This window comes from Sturnira hondurensis, unplaced genomic scaffold, assembly GCF_014824575.4.
Source record: "Sturnira hondurensis isolate 20B ecotype Veracruz unplaced genomic scaffold, ASM1482457v3 Scaffold0011178, whole genome shotgun sequence".
In the NCBI taxonomy this organism is placed as follows: domain Eukaryota; kingdom Metazoa; phylum Chordata; class Mammalia; order Chiroptera; family Phyllostomidae; genus Sturnira; species Sturnira hondurensis.
In genome coordinates this window covers 348,251-363,340 of record NW_028083809.1, presented here as the reverse complement: position 1 = coordinate 363,340, position 15,090 = coordinate 348,251, and the positions used below count along the sequence as shown (strand labels likewise).

Below are 15,090 nucleotides of genomic sequence, written 5' to 3'. Positions count from 1 at the left end.
CTAAATCAGGACCATGGATTTGTTTTGCTTGGCTTGTACAGGGCTGGCCTCCTGAATGTCTAAGAAAGAGAGTGTAACAGAGAGAAAGAGTGAAAGGAGTTGCTAAACATATAAAACAAAGTTTTTCATTAAAATGCAGATTTCCAGCTGTTTTTGAAAAATCAGAAGACCTGCCAACACTGGGTCCTTATTCCTGCATTTCCCCGTGGTGACAGTTGAGGAGAGTGAAAAGCAACTGCCCCCTTTGATCAGAGCAAGCACCCCCTCGGGTGCCCACCCTGGCCCACGGGCCGCCTTGCCAGGTCTTACCCTATCCACATCCCACAGGGCCACCCTAATACGGACTTCTGCAACATTTCTTGGGGGGGGGCGGGGGAGGGAAGGCTGAAGGCGCCTAGAGCAAAGCGGCAACTGTCCCCTGTGTGTCAGGTGAGATGACGCTGCCCCCGCCCCCGCAGTGAAGGTGGCACCAATGGTCAGATTGGGGATATATTGTGAAGGTAGAGTTAAAAGGAGCTAGTGGTGGATTGGGTTAAGGTATGAGAGGATTAAAAGCGACTCCTTTTTTTTTTTTTACTTTATTTAAAAAGCAACGCTATAGTAGAATATTGGAAAATCGGTACTAAATTTTTAAAATAAAAACTATTATTTAAACGTTTTTCAGAAATGTTTTGAAGCTACTTTTTCACAAAAAGAGGACTCTCTTCACTCGGATTTATGTTACAGGTCAGTAAAAGCAGCAAAGCTGCACCCAACGGTGATGTCTTTATTCACACTTTATAGGACACTGAGGAAATCTCCAACTGTCCATGTCGAGGACAATTATTTTACTATAAAGTGGGCTGATTTGGTTAATGGAGACGGCTCGTGGCTACTGTGGTCGTGGGAGCTAGTCGACCCCCACCCCTGGGCCTAGCCACCGTGGCGGGAAGCCCTGAGCTGATCGGAAACTAGGGTTGGCCGGAGCCGAGCCCAGCGTGGAGCCCTGCCCACCCGCCCGCGGCGGTCACTCCGCAGCTTCTGCGCATGCGCATGCCCGGGGCGGGGGGCGGGGGGAGTCCTTGGCTCCTTCCCTCCCTCATCCGGGTCTTGGGCGAGCGGGCGCCGTGCGCGTGTCCCGCCGCCGAGCTGCTAATAAAGTTGCACTGAGGGGAAGCGCAGCGACGGCGCCGTGGAGTGCGTCCAGCCGGCCGGAGGGTGAGTGCGGGGCCCGGGGCGGGCCGGCGGGAGCTGGGGCTGCAGGCTCTGTCCGGACGCGGCTCGCCCTCCAGCCCTGGAGGCTGGACTCGGGTCGAGGCGGGGGCGTTCGGCCGCAGACGGAGCGGAAACCGGGGCCTGCGGAGCAGGAGGTAGGCCGAATCCGGGCCTGCTGGGGTCCGGGCGGGCGGGGACGGGGCAGCCCGTCGGGTCGCGGATGCTTCGCCTGCGGCCGGAGGCGGCGCGGAGGCTGGTCAGGGTCCCAGCGTCGTCGTAACCCCGGGACTGTGGACCAGGCGTTCGGACGCCCGCTGGGCGGGGCGGGGCGGGGGGGGCCGTCCACAGCCCGGGTCGGTCCAGAAGACCGGTTTGTTTGGGCTCATCAGAGTACCGCTCCTAGACGCCCTCCGTGCGTTGCCGCGCTGGGGCGAGCAGCCTAGTCAGCTGCACGGCAAAGGTGTCCAGCGGCTCGAGGAGTTCGAGCTGCAGTGGCTTTGTGTTTCAAAGATAAGGATCCAAGCTTATCGGTGGGAATTACGCTCTGGGCAGTTCCGACCTGCTGCTGCACTCAGCTGGGTGTGAGACCTGGTTTCTGCCACTTGCCGTGCCAGTTTTCACCGCTGCAGAGATTTCTTCCACTACAGAAAAACTTCTGCATAGCTGCAAGGAGCATGCCAAGCAGTGTGTTCACCCTCATCGTCTTTAGCCCCTGCCCGGGTCCTTCCCTCCGGTCTCAGTACTCATGATTCATATTCCAGTTTCTCCCCCTCCCCTTTCCCTCTCTTCCCCTTTCAGCTGCTGCTCTTACTACGTGGAGTTGGAGCTTAAGCTTTGAAAACTCCCATGTGGCGCCCGTCTTAAGTTGGAGCATGCTCGGTAGCCAAAACAGATTTTGGTTGCAAAAAAGAAGTGGGACGAGGATAGTCGGGTATTTGGACGTTTGCCGGCTTCCTGACAAAATGTCCCGATTCTGGTTTGGGTGGCATTGGAGAGTGGAGCTGTGGGCCAGCCCGGAGGTGAGGAATGCCCAAACACCCTGGGCCAGATCTCTATCTTGATTGCGGAGGCTTTGTTTCCTGACCAGCTGGAGGTCTAGAGAGGAGGGAAAATAGCATTCCTGGCCGCTAGTGCCCTGAAATGGGTGTGGTGCTAAGTGTATCTTGTTTACCTTATCTTTCTATGGAAAAAGTTTTCCAGCCCAGTTGAGTTTGTCACTCCTGCTTGTTGCCTAGCACTCTCGAACTGTTCTTATCTAGCAACAAAGACTGGCGAATGGAGGCTGAGGCTTGGCCTCCTAGAAGCTGAGAGGAGAGGACCCCTGAGTTGCTGTTTAAAAAAAAAAAAACACTAGAGTACGTGAATTTCCTTAGAGTACCCAGATTGCCTAGAGTGAATGAGTTTTTAATGTTACTTTGAAAGCCTAAAGGTTGAAAACTTTACTCCCAGTAGTTACAGTAACATCCAAGTAATTTAACATTTCTGCTAGATACCAGTGCTAGTGTCCGTTGTGAAGTAAACAATACCTAGACATATGTGATCATTTCAAAGTTACTAGTTCAAATATTGGTGTGAAATAAGTGGGTTCCAAATGAAGTGAGGAGTTATTTTTAGATGTGAACCAATTTACTTAGTTTTTTTTACTCCTTGGCTAACTTTTTTTCATAGAAGGGGAACTTGGAGATTATAAGAATACAAAACACTCATAAGAGAGAAGTTAATATGTAACCTTCATAAAAGTTTGTTTGTATTTTGTTCCAGTTTTTTTTTAAGATTTTATTTATCTTAGAGGGGAAGGGAAGGAGAGAGAGAGAGAGAAAGAGAAAGAGAAATATCAATGTATGGTTGCCTCTCATTCGTCCCCTGCCGGGAACCGGGAACTGGCCTGCAACCGAGGCATGTGCCCTGACTGGGAATCGAACCGCGATTGTGTGGTTCGCAGGCCCGCGCTCAATCCACTGAGCTACAACAGCCAGGGCCATTTTGTTCCAATTTTTAATTTAATTTTTGTTTATGAGTGTTTGCATGGTTGCCTGTAGCATCTTTTCCTTCCCGCCTCTTTCCATTGCTGCTCCCTCCTGAGCCTTTCCCTTTCACACAGCTGCTGTTAGGGTTTATCTTTGCTGTAAAAATCCATTCATCATTTATGCTTCTGTTTCTTTCAGAGAATAGCCAAAATAGGCAGTAAAAGTTAGACGAACCTTCTCAACTGACTTTCCTCTTAGAATTTAAATGCACCCATATGATATGATCTGGTTAAAAAGAGGAAGAGCAGGGAACTGGGAAAGAAAAGAAAAATATTGTTGTCGAATCTGTGTAGGTTTGGTGGTATTATCTGCTTGTCTGGGTCGCTGTGGTAGGCGCCACAGAAATGGGTAGATTGATATGTGCTGCATTTCTTTTCCCTCTGGCAAAGTCAGCTATTAATTTCAGTGGGAGACAGTGGCAGAATGTTGTTACTAATGAGGTTTGAATCAGATGGTTGTTTACTGTTGGTTATGTAACATGTTGCTGGGAGTATTATTAAAAGTTGCCTTCTGTTGCAAGGTAGAGAGGCATGGAAGATTCTGCTTACCCTCTTCACTGGGCTTTAATTCTTGGCTGAACCTGAAGGCACATTAGACTATAACCATAATTATACCTGGGCAGCCTGTCTGTTTCCTGTTTTTATCATGAACCCAAACATTATGATTTGCAGTGATGATCTTTTTTGTCCTTTGCATTAGACAGAGGCAATATGTTTTTTTCTCTCTACTGAAAACAGATTTGTAACTTGGTTAATTCAAAGATACTGGCTTCTTAGTCTTTTCAAGACTAGGCAGTGAAATACCAAACATTTTTCATTTCTTACTAACTGAAACTGAAATACTATTTTAGAAAACCTTATTTCACACAAGTTGTTTGTGTTTTATGTAAATTTTAATGTTACCAATAGTTTGTAGAGTCTTTGAATTAAGAAAGCCCTTTCTGTTTATGACTTATCAGTGTTTATTATTACCAGATGTATGTATTGGTTTAGGCAGTGAGCCACAGACTTGAGTGAATTTCAGAGCTGACTTGAGTACACTTTAGGATATAGCTGCCTTTTTCCCCCTGGTTTATCAGGCTTCCCTGTTCTCTTCTAGAGGGGGTGTGTGTGTGTGTGTGTGTGTGTGTGTCTGTCTCCCCCCCCCCATACTAAGCACAAAGAAGAAGTCAGATAGTTATTTATTCAAATGTCCTTTGATAAGGGACAGTAGAGGCTGAGGGATGAATCTTATCCCCACCAGCCTGAATATTACGGAGAAGAGAGTATCTGAGAGGGTAGCACTCAAGAAGCCTCCACAGAGTTGGATGCATGGCCCCAGGGAGCCTATTTGTGTCTTTTTACACCTTGTTTTCCACTTTCAGGGTTAATAGAATTGCCATTGTCTAGAACTTGGAATCTGAGAGATAGGTTTACCTAGTTGGAGGGTGAACATAGAAAAATTTTTGAAGAACAGCTAAAAACTAGATTGTTAAGACCAATTAATTTCACAGTCTCACAGGTCACCTCCTATTCTAATAGCTTTTATCATTTGACAACTTTGAATTTGTCAAAATTTTTTGATTTTTGAAAAAAATGGGATAATTACAGAACTATTAGGTTTTCCATTAATAATCAATTAGTTCTGGGCTTTTTAGTTTTGATATATTTTTGCCTCTGTCAGCCAGGTGGGAAGATTTTTGGCCTCATTGTAGTACAGAGGTTGTTTCAGTGATTTTTCTTTTGGTTTTACTATATTTCTAATTTGGTTGTGATAGTATTTTAGCAGAATAAGGTAATTTTTAAATTTTTACTGAACTTACTGGGGTGACATTAGTTAATAACACTATGTAAGTTGCAGGTGTAGAATTCTATGATGCATTATCTGTGTATCGTATTGTGTGTTAGCCACCCCAAATCAAATCTCCTTTCATCACCATTTATCTCTTTACCTTCCCCTGCCTTCCCCCTACTCCCTTTCCCTCTGGTAATTACCATTCTGTTGTCTATGGTTTTTTTTACACTTAATCCCTTCACCTTTTTCATCCAATTCCCTCCCCTCTGACCGTTGTCAGTCTGTTCTCTGTGTCTGTGACTCTATTTCTATCTTGTTTGTTAGTTTATTTTGTTAATTAGATTTCACTTAGCATAATACTTTCTAGGTCTATCCATGCTGCTGCAAAAAGCAAGATTTCCTTCTTTTTTATAGCCAAGTAGTATTTCATTGTGTAAATACTAATGTGTAAAAATCTACTAATGGGCATTTGAGCTGCTTCCAAATCTTGGTTCCTGCAAAGAATATAGGGTTGCATATATTCTTTTGAACTAGTGTTTTTGGGCTTTTTTGGATATATTCCCAGGAGAGAAATCACTAGGTGATAAGCTAGTTCTGTTTTTAATTTTTTGAGGTAACTCCGTATTGCTTTCTACCATTCTTTCTACCATTGCTGAACCAGTCCGCATTCCCACCAGCAGTGCGCACAGGTTCCCTTTTCTATGCATTCTCTCCAGCACTTGTTTGTTGGTTTTATTGATGAGAGCCCTCCTAACAAGTATGAACTGATACCTCATTGTGGTTTTAATTTCTGTTTTTCTGATGATTAGTGACTTTGAGCATCTTTTCATGTCTATTGGCCATCTGTATGTCCTCTTTGGAGAAGTATTTACTCATGTCCTTTGTCCATTTTTTAATTGGATTTTTGGGGGGTGTTTGTTTTGTTTTTTGATACTGAGTTAAGTTCTTTATAAATTTTGGATATTAACCCTTTATCCATTATTATCACTGGCAAATACTTCTCCCATTCAGTGAGTTGTCTTTCATTTTGTTATGGTTTCCTTTGCTGTACAAAACTTTTTAGTTTGATGTAATCCCATTTGTTTATTTTTTCTTTTGTTTTCTTTCCCAAGGAGATAGATCAGAAAAAATATTTCTATGAGAAATGTCTGAGATTTTAACTGCCTATGAGATTTTACTTCTGGGATTTTTATGGTTTTGAGTCTTGTTTATGGTGTAAGATAGTGGTCTAGTTTCATTTTTTTGCATGTATTTGTCCAGTTTTCCAAACACTGCTTATTGAATAGACTGTTTTACCCCATTGTACGTTCTTGCCTTCTTTGTCAAATATTAATTAAATGTAAAGGTATAGAGTTTATTTCTGGGCTCTCTGCTCTGTTACATTGATCTCTGTCTCTGTTTTTATGCCAGTACCAGGCTGTTTCGATTACTAGGGCCTTGTAATATAGTTTGATATCAGGTAGCATGATTCCTCAAACTTTGTTCTTCTTTCTCAAGATTGCTGTTGCTCTGTGGGACCTTTTGTTGTTCTACATAAATTTTTGAAATATTTATTCTAGTTCAGTGAAATACGTCATTGATATCTTGATGGGAATTGTGTTGAATCTCTAGATTGCTTTGGGGACTGCGGACTCTTCAATGATGTTGATTCTTCCTGTCTGTGAACACGGCGTGCGTTTCCACTTGTTTGTGTCTTCTTCAGTTTCTTTCTTCAGTGTCTTACAGTTCTCTGAGTACAGGTCTTTTACATCCTTGGTTAAATTTATTCCAAGGTATTTTACTTTTATTTTTGATGCTGTTGTAAATGGGATTGTTTTCTTAGTTTATCTTTCTGCTGGTTTGTTATTGGTGTATAAAAGTAAAACTGATTTCTGGATATTTGTTTTGTATTTTGCTACTTGACTGAATTCATTTACCAGTTATAGTAGTTTTTTTGGTGAGATATTTAGGGTTCTCTTATATAGTATCATGTCACCTGCAAATAATGACAGTTTTACTTCTTCCTTTCCAAACTGGATGGATATCTTTTGTTTCTTTTTGTCTGATTGCTGTGGCTTCCAGTACTGTGTTGAATAAGAGTGGTGAAATTCTCAAGGGAAACACTTACAGTTTTTGCCCATTGAGTGTGATGCTGGTTGTGGGTTTGTAGTATCTGGCCTTTATTACATTGAGGTATGTTCCTTCTATTCCCACTTTGCTGAGAGTTATCATAAATAGGTGCTGGATTTTATCAAATGCTTTTTCTTCATCTGTTGATATGATCAGGTGATTTTTATTCTGTTTATGTGGTGTATCACATTTACTGATTTTCATTCCAACCTTGTATCCAAGGAATAAATACCACTTTATCATGGTGTATGATCTTTTTACTGTATTGCTGGATCCAGTTTGCTAATATTTTGTTGAGGATTTTAGCATCTATGTTCATCAAGGGTATTGATCTATAATTTTCTTCTTTTGTAGTGTCATATCTAGTTTTGGAATTAGGATAATGCTGACCTTGTAAAATGAGCTTGGGAGTCTTCCCTCCTCTTAAATTTTTTGGAATAGTTTGAGGATAGGTGTTAGTTTTTCTTGGAATGTTTGGTACAATTTTCCTGTGAAGCTGTCTGGTCCAGGACTCTTGTTTGTTGGGAGGGTTTTGTTGTTGTTTTTGTTTTGTTTTTTTTTTTTTGATAACTGCTTCAATTTCATTAGTTGTAATTGGTCCATCGAGATTTTCTGGTACTTTCTGATTCAGTTTTGGAAGATTATATGTTTCTAGGAATTTACCCATTTATTCCAGATTGTCCAATTTGTTGGCATATAGTTGTCATAATGTTTTTTACAATCTTCTGCATTTCTGTGGTATCAGTTGTTACTTCTCTTTCATTTCTGATTTTATTTCTTTGGGTCCTCTGTTTTTCTTGATGAGTGTAGTTACAGGTTTGTCCATCTTGTTTATCTTTTCTTGTTTATTTCTGTGCTGATCTTAAGGAACTTTTCATTAGACAGTTCTGTGTGTGCACTACTACAATTTAATTCACTTCTGAAAACTAGTTGTTAAAGTACATTTTTTAAAAAATAAAGGATCTTTTTTTTTTAAAGATTTTATTTGTTTATCTTTAGATGGGAAGGGAAGGAGAGAGGGAGAGAAATATCAATGCATGGTTGCCTCTCGTGCGTCCCCTGACAGGAACTGGCCTGCAACCCAGGCATGTGCCCTGACTGGGAATCGAACTGCGATCCTTTGGTTCACAGGCCTGCGCTCAATCCACTGAGCTACACCAGCCAGGGCTGATCTCTGGTTAGATTTTTTTTTTTAAAGATTTTATTTATTTATTTATTTTTAGAGGGGCAGGAGAGAGGGAGAGAAACATCAATGTATGGTTGCCTTTTGTGCATCCCCTGCTGGTAGTTAGCCTGCAAGGAACCGGTTTGCAACCCAGGCATGTGCCCTGACTGGGAATTGAACCACGATCGTCTGGTTCGCAGGCCCACGCTCAATCCACTGAGCTACGCCAGCCAGGGCTGATCTCTGGTTAGATTTTAACTGGATTTTTCCTCTTGACTTCCATGTGTATTATTTTGTTATTACAAAAATAAAAGTGAGAAAACACTGGTGTCACCTTTCCACCTTTCTCTGAGCATAGCAACTGGAGTTCTGGAAAGTCTCGCACTTTTCAGATTTAACTGTGATCTCAGAATGTGGCTGGTGCTTTCAAGGCAAGTTTTGTTTTGTTCAATTTTGTTTCCATGATGTGTTAGGATCTGCCCAGCATCCATCTGGAAGGTGAATAACTGGAGATCTAGTTATTCTGGTTCATGTGTTCCCAGGGAAAGAGGGCACAGCAGAGATATTTCAAAGCTGGCCTTTCATTTTCTTTCCCTTTATTCACATCTTTCTGTCCCCTAAAGTGAGTGCCTGCTTAATTCACTGGCCATTTCCATTCTTGGAGTTTTAAGTGTAAATTACACGAACACTACCTAGAGCTGCAAAGGTACCCAGGCTGTATATGCTCCCTGTTCTTCAAAGTAGGTGACTTGAACTCTGGGGTGCGTGTGAGGTATCTGGGGACCATCTTCATAAAGCATTGGAGTGACATTGGAGTGAATGTATGTTGTGTACAGGAGTTCGCACTTTGTGCTCCAGAGACATGTAATGATCTGGCATTTGCCCTTGACGATTTTATAATTTAAAGGAAATCACTATAAAGATCGACCAGCTCTGTGTCTATTCCTGCGCCTACAGGCCTTTACAAGTATACTCAAACACATCTGGTAGTAATGTAGGGAATCTTACAGGCTCTGTGGGGGTGAGTGATACATCTAGATCAGGCTCTGCTTAATTAGAGGACTTAGAGGAGCAGGTGACGTTTAAAGAGTGATTAAAAACTGGGAAACAAAAGTCTGGATGTGGGAGATAAAAGAGTATAGCCTTGTGTGGGCACAAAGAGAGGCTAGGTAAGATTATGCTGTACAAAGCGTGAGGAATCTTTAGTTCAGCTCCTGGCTTTGAATGGTTCTCATTCACTATGAGAACTGTTTTTAAAAAGAGACTTTGTTTATTAAATTGAGAGAGTACTTGGTGGGTGGGGGAGAAACATGGACCTTTGCTCCACCCATTCATGCATTTACTGGTTGACTCCTGCCGGGGGATGGAACCAGCAGTCTTGGAGCATCAGGGACAACACTAACCAACTGGGCTGCCTGGCCAGGGCTCACTATAAGAAGTTTTAATGTCTTTGGAAATTGGAGTTACCACTGGGAAAAGTGGAGGTTGAAATGTTTCCCTAAGAAAGTGGTTTTGATGTTCATGTGATTGTATCCTTTCTTCCTTATAAACTTCCCATAAAGAATTGAATTTCTGAATTATAGGAGAGCTTGTGGGTGAACTTGCTCTTGGTTTCTTTGTCTTCTCTGTCTGCAGTGTGGTGATGGCTTACATGTTTTGTAGGAATTTGGAGACCTGGGTCCGATATTGATGTGACAGTGAGTTGGGGGTGGGGGGTCTTCTCCTGGTGGTGCTTGGTGACTGCTGTTGATATTAGAACCACAAGGGTAAGATATTTTTTAATTTTACCCCCCTCAACTACAGAAAAGTTACCCTTGGGTGTGGAATATAGGCAAGTGAGTTTCTTCCATTGCAAGTGACCCTAAGGCCGTTGGTTCTCAGACCTGCTGCATAACCTGGGACTTTTGTTAAAATGTGGATCAGGGCCCTACTTTCAAACCTGATGAATACGAATTTGTGTGGTTATAAGAAATTTGTTTTTTTAAGACTCCATTTTGTAATTCTTTTGCTGTACAAGTTTGGCTGTGATGATGGTGGGTTCTGACCCATGTGGGCATTTATTTGCATGGGTTGATGTGCTCAGGAGATGTTGTTTTGGCTAACAGCGTTGGGTGGGATTTTTGGATTGAGACAGCTGCGGGGAGCTGTTGGAGCAGAGAGTGAAGTTGCTGTTGCTGCGAGTCTGTCCGCCTCCGAAGTCTGGGCATGAGCAGTGAGTGTCTGCCTGACTGTGGGAGAGTCGAGGGTGGTGGTGTGTTTGTGGGAGTTGGTTGGGAGGTGCTGCTCGTGCTCAGGTGCCTCAAGGTAAGACAGGAAGGAGCTCTGGGTTCTTGATATTAATGGCACTTCATTTAAATCGGAAGCATGGGGAAGCTTAATATTTTATTCATACATTTAGTGTAAATAAAATGTAACTCGATCTTCCACAGGTCCCCATTTGCCTTCCCTGAATGCATTGATGACAAATCCCATTCTTTCAGCAGCCTAGGCCGACACCTTAGAATCATTGTTGAGTCCTCTGTTTTTACATTCCTCGTATCTGTTCTATCAGGAAAGCTGATAGAATGTCTCCCAAAATACATGTGAAGTTGTCTACTTCTCACCATGCCACTGCTATCACCCTGGTGTAAAGTGCCGTCATCTCACCTAGATTGCAGCAATGAACCGTGCCCTCCTCCCCCCGCCGCCACCACCCAGTTTATTCTGTACACATCAGCCAGAGTAATTATTTAATAATGTAAGTCAGAAAATGTCATGTCTCTACTCAGAGCTCTCAAGTAGGGTCTGAATTTCGCTTACAGTGAAAGCCAAAGCCCTTATCCTGTCCAGCATGCCCAGTCTGTTCATTTGACCTATTTGACCCCCTTCCTGGTGTTCCCTTCCTTGTTCACTTTATTCTCAGGCTATACTGGTCTTGCAGTAACTGAGTGTGCCAGGCATCTCCCACTTTGGGTCTTCACGTTGCCTGTTGCCTTTGCCTGTAATGGTTTTCCTTTAGATATCTGCCCACTCACTCTTACTGCCTTAAAGTTTTTTTAAAAAAATTTTTTAAAAGCATTTTTCCTCTTTTTTAAAAAGATTTTTATTTATTTATCTTAGAGGGGAAGGGAAGGAGAGAGAGAGAGACAGAAAGAGAAATATCAATGTATGGTTGCCTCTTGTGCGTCCCCTGCCGGGAACTGGGAACTGGCCTGCAACCCAGGCATGTGCCCTGACTGGGAATCGAACCGTGATTGTGTGGTTCGCAGGCTTGCACTCAATCCACTGAGCTACACCAGCCAGGGCTGCCTTAAAGTTTTGACTCAGTCGGCGCCTCTTCTGCGAGGCCAAGTCCAGCTGCCCTATTGAATATCATACCTCTCCCATAGCACTCCTCATTTATCTTCCTGCTTTATTTTTCTTCATAACACTTTTTACCTAACAAGCTATATCACTTATTTACTGTGTTTTGTCTGTCTCCCTCCCCTGGAATGTAAGCTACATGAAGACAAGGAGTTAGGTCTCCTTTATTTACTCCTGTATTCCCAGCCCCTAGCATGCTACCTCAATAAATATCTCAAAAAAGTAAATAAATTTGAATGAGTAACTTGAATGAATTTAACAAGTTCTCTGAATATACTTAATACTGCTTGTTAAAGACTACATTCTAGCCCCAACTGGCGTGGCCCAGTGGATTGAGTGCCGGTCTGCGAACTGAAGGGTCTCTGGCTTGACTCCTGGTTGGGGCACATGCCTGGGCTGCGGGTGTGTGAGAGGCAACTGATTGGATTGTATCAATGTTTCTCTCCCTCTCTTCTCCCTCCCCCACATCTCTAAAAATAAATTAATAAATAAATAGATGATTACATCCTAGTAGGAAAGACAAAAACCAACAAATAATTACAAATTGGTTAATACAGTAAAGGAGGTGAACATAGGGTTTAGACAGGGGTTTGGGGTGTCAGGGAAGGTCTCTGTGAAGGTAGCTAACGGTGAAGCCAGAATAAGGAGACCACTAGAAATCAGTGGTTGGAGCTTTGAGCGAAGCAGTCCAGGCAGAGAACGGCATTTATAACATCTCTGAGGTACAAATGACATCTCCGTGCAGGAAAAGAAATGCTTTGGAAAAATGAATTTGTGTTAATATTTATTTGGATCAGAAGGTATTTACCCCTAGTTTCTAATTGATTTTCTTAAATTTCAGTTTCTAAACTTGTATAACCCTAAATGTAGTGAAGAAAATTCTTTTGAATCAAGTATGAATCACTCTTGTAATGTTAAACCTTCTTTAGTAGGTATTTTAATATGGCTGAGGTACAGCTACACTTTGGTTTTAAAGTCTGTTTTTCCCACTGGCTATGCAAAAAAATACATTTTTTAAGAAGTACAGAATTGGGGACTTCCGCCAAGATGGAGGCATAGGTGGAAACACTGTGCCTTCTTCCAAATTTCAAGTTTGAATACAACAAAAGTTTTGGAGAACTAGGACACACCCAAAGACCAGAAAACAGAATTATACAGAAGAAGTCTGACGATTACGAACCATTCAACGGGACGGTAAGAGAGGCGGAGCCAGCAGCGGAGCTGGGTCGGGCAGGACAGATCCCTCGACCTAGGCATGCAGGCAGCCCGGAACCAGTCGGGGTGTGGGGCAGACTGGCCGTGGTCGCACATTCACGCACAGTGAGACGGACCCCCTGGGGCCTGTGTGACGGTGGTGGCTACTGTGCCGGTGGGGGTCGTGGCAGCAGGCGGCAGACGGAAGCCATTGTCCCTCCTTGACCCCGCCCCCACATACAACGTCACAACCCAGTGACTTAGTTGCCCTGCTCTAGTGAACACTTTAGGGCTCCGATCCTGCTACGTAACAGGCACGAACAGCCCAAAAGATGGCACAAGAAGAACTCAAAGTCCCAGAGCCAATAACTCTAAGTGACCAACAGATTGTCAGCCTCTCAGAAGCACAATTTAAGACGCTATTTATCAGGATGCTCACAGAATTGGTAGATTATAGTCACAAATTAGAGGAACATATGAAGGCTAAACTAATTGAAATGAAGGGAGATGTCCAGGAAACCAATAGCGATGGAAAGGAAACTGGGACTCAAATCAATGGAATGGACCAGAAGGAAGAACGAAATATCCAACCAGAAAGGAATGAAGAAATGAGAACTCAAAAAAATGAGGAGAGGCTTAGGAACCTCCAGGACATCTTTAAACATTCCAACATCCGGATTATAGGGGTACCAGAAGGAGGAAAGAAACAGCCATGAGTGGAAAACGTATTTGAACAATAATAAAGGAGAAGAACTTCCCCAGTCTGGCAAAGGAGATAGACTTCCAGGAAATCCAGGCAGCTCAGAGAGTCCCAAAGAAGTTGGACCCAAGAAGGAACACACCAAGGCACATCATAATTACATTAGCCAAGACTAAAATGAAGGAGAGAATCCTAGAAGCAGCAAGGGATAAGGGGACAGTCACCTACAAAGGAGTACCCATCAGACTGTCAGCGGATTTCTCAAAAGAGACCTTACAGGCAAGAAGGGGCTGGAAAGAAGTATTCCAAGTCATGAAATCCAAAGACCTACAGCCAAGATTGCTTTATCCAGCAAAACTTTCATTTAGAATGGAAGGACAGATAAAGTGCTTCTCAGATAAGGTCAAGTTCAAGGAGTTCATCATCACCAAGCCCTTATTATATGAAATGCTAAAGGGACTCATATAAGAAAAAGAAGATGAAAAATATTAACAGTGAAAGGACAGCAAACTCACAGTTATTAACAACCACACCTAAAACAAAAGCAAACCAAGAGGACAGCTAGATCAGGAGTGGAACGATAGAAATGAAGAACACATGGAGGGTTAGCAACAGGGGAGAGGGAGGAGGAGAAGGGGGGAGAAGGCACAGAAAGTAGCATAGACGGTAGGTAGAAAATAGATAGGGGGGAGGGCAAGAATAGTGTGGGAAATATAGAATCTAAAGAACTTGAGACATGTGGTTATAAACTAAGGGGGGGAGAATGGTGGGGGAGAGAGTTTGCGGGTGGAGGGGAATGAAGGGGGGGAATAGAACAACTGTAATGGTATAATCAATAAAATATATTTTTAAAAAAAGTACAGAATTGTATGAAGCAGGAAGTGAAAAGTATCCCTTACCTGCCCCACCCCCTACTATAATATTCTCTCAAAGGTCTTTATGCAGAATCACTTTGACTTATTAAACAGTTACTGAGCACATGCATCACTAGGTTTACAGTGATGAGCAAATACAGATATGGCTCCTCTCATTTACATTCTTGCAGGGCTGGACAGATAAATGTAAAAATGTAGGTGTATTCAGTGCTATGACATAGAGGTATGTGATGCAGTGAGAGTGTGTGATAGAGGAATTTCTCCTAGGCACGGTGCTCTGGGAAGGCTTTTCTGAAGGAGGGATGTTTGAGCTGAAATAGGAGTTGTATGTGAGAGTGTATGTGTTGTAATGTCGTATTCTTTTGTAATGCATGTTACTTCATAATTTTATGAGGTTTTCACTTAGGGCAGAGGTACCACTGCATTACTTTGGATTTCCAAGGCACCATTCTGTGTTATTGTTCAATCAGTAGTTACAGGTTTTCAGAAGAATTCGGGGAACCTAATACACAGAACAGTTTCTAAATCTTACCATGATTCCAGTTTTCAGTCTAGCCAAGTCATTTCTCTCAAAACGACAAAACATGTCAGTGAGAGGCTCATCTCGTCAGGTCTTGGTAAACCAGAGGTAAAGGACAAGGTAAGAGCACAGAATGGGTTCATAGTTATTTTTCTAAGTCCCTCCAAGCTGTGATACAAGAAGTAGCCCAT

General features: G+C 42.8%; 1 protein-coding gene across 2 annotated transcripts in view; it reads left to right on the top strand.

Moving 5' to 3' along the window:
* Positions 1-1,081: 1,081 nt before the first annotated feature.
* The window catches only part of SMAD5 (SMAD family member 5), a 51,595-nt gene continuing 37,586 nt past the window's right edge, over positions 1,082-15,090 (top strand). For both annotated transcript variants that reach the window (XM_037059482.1, XM_037059481.1), the window contains exon 1: positions 1,082-1,197. The gene's annotated coding sequence lies outside the window, so the exon portion shown is untranslated. The remainder of the gene's footprint in view (positions 1,198-15,090) is intronic.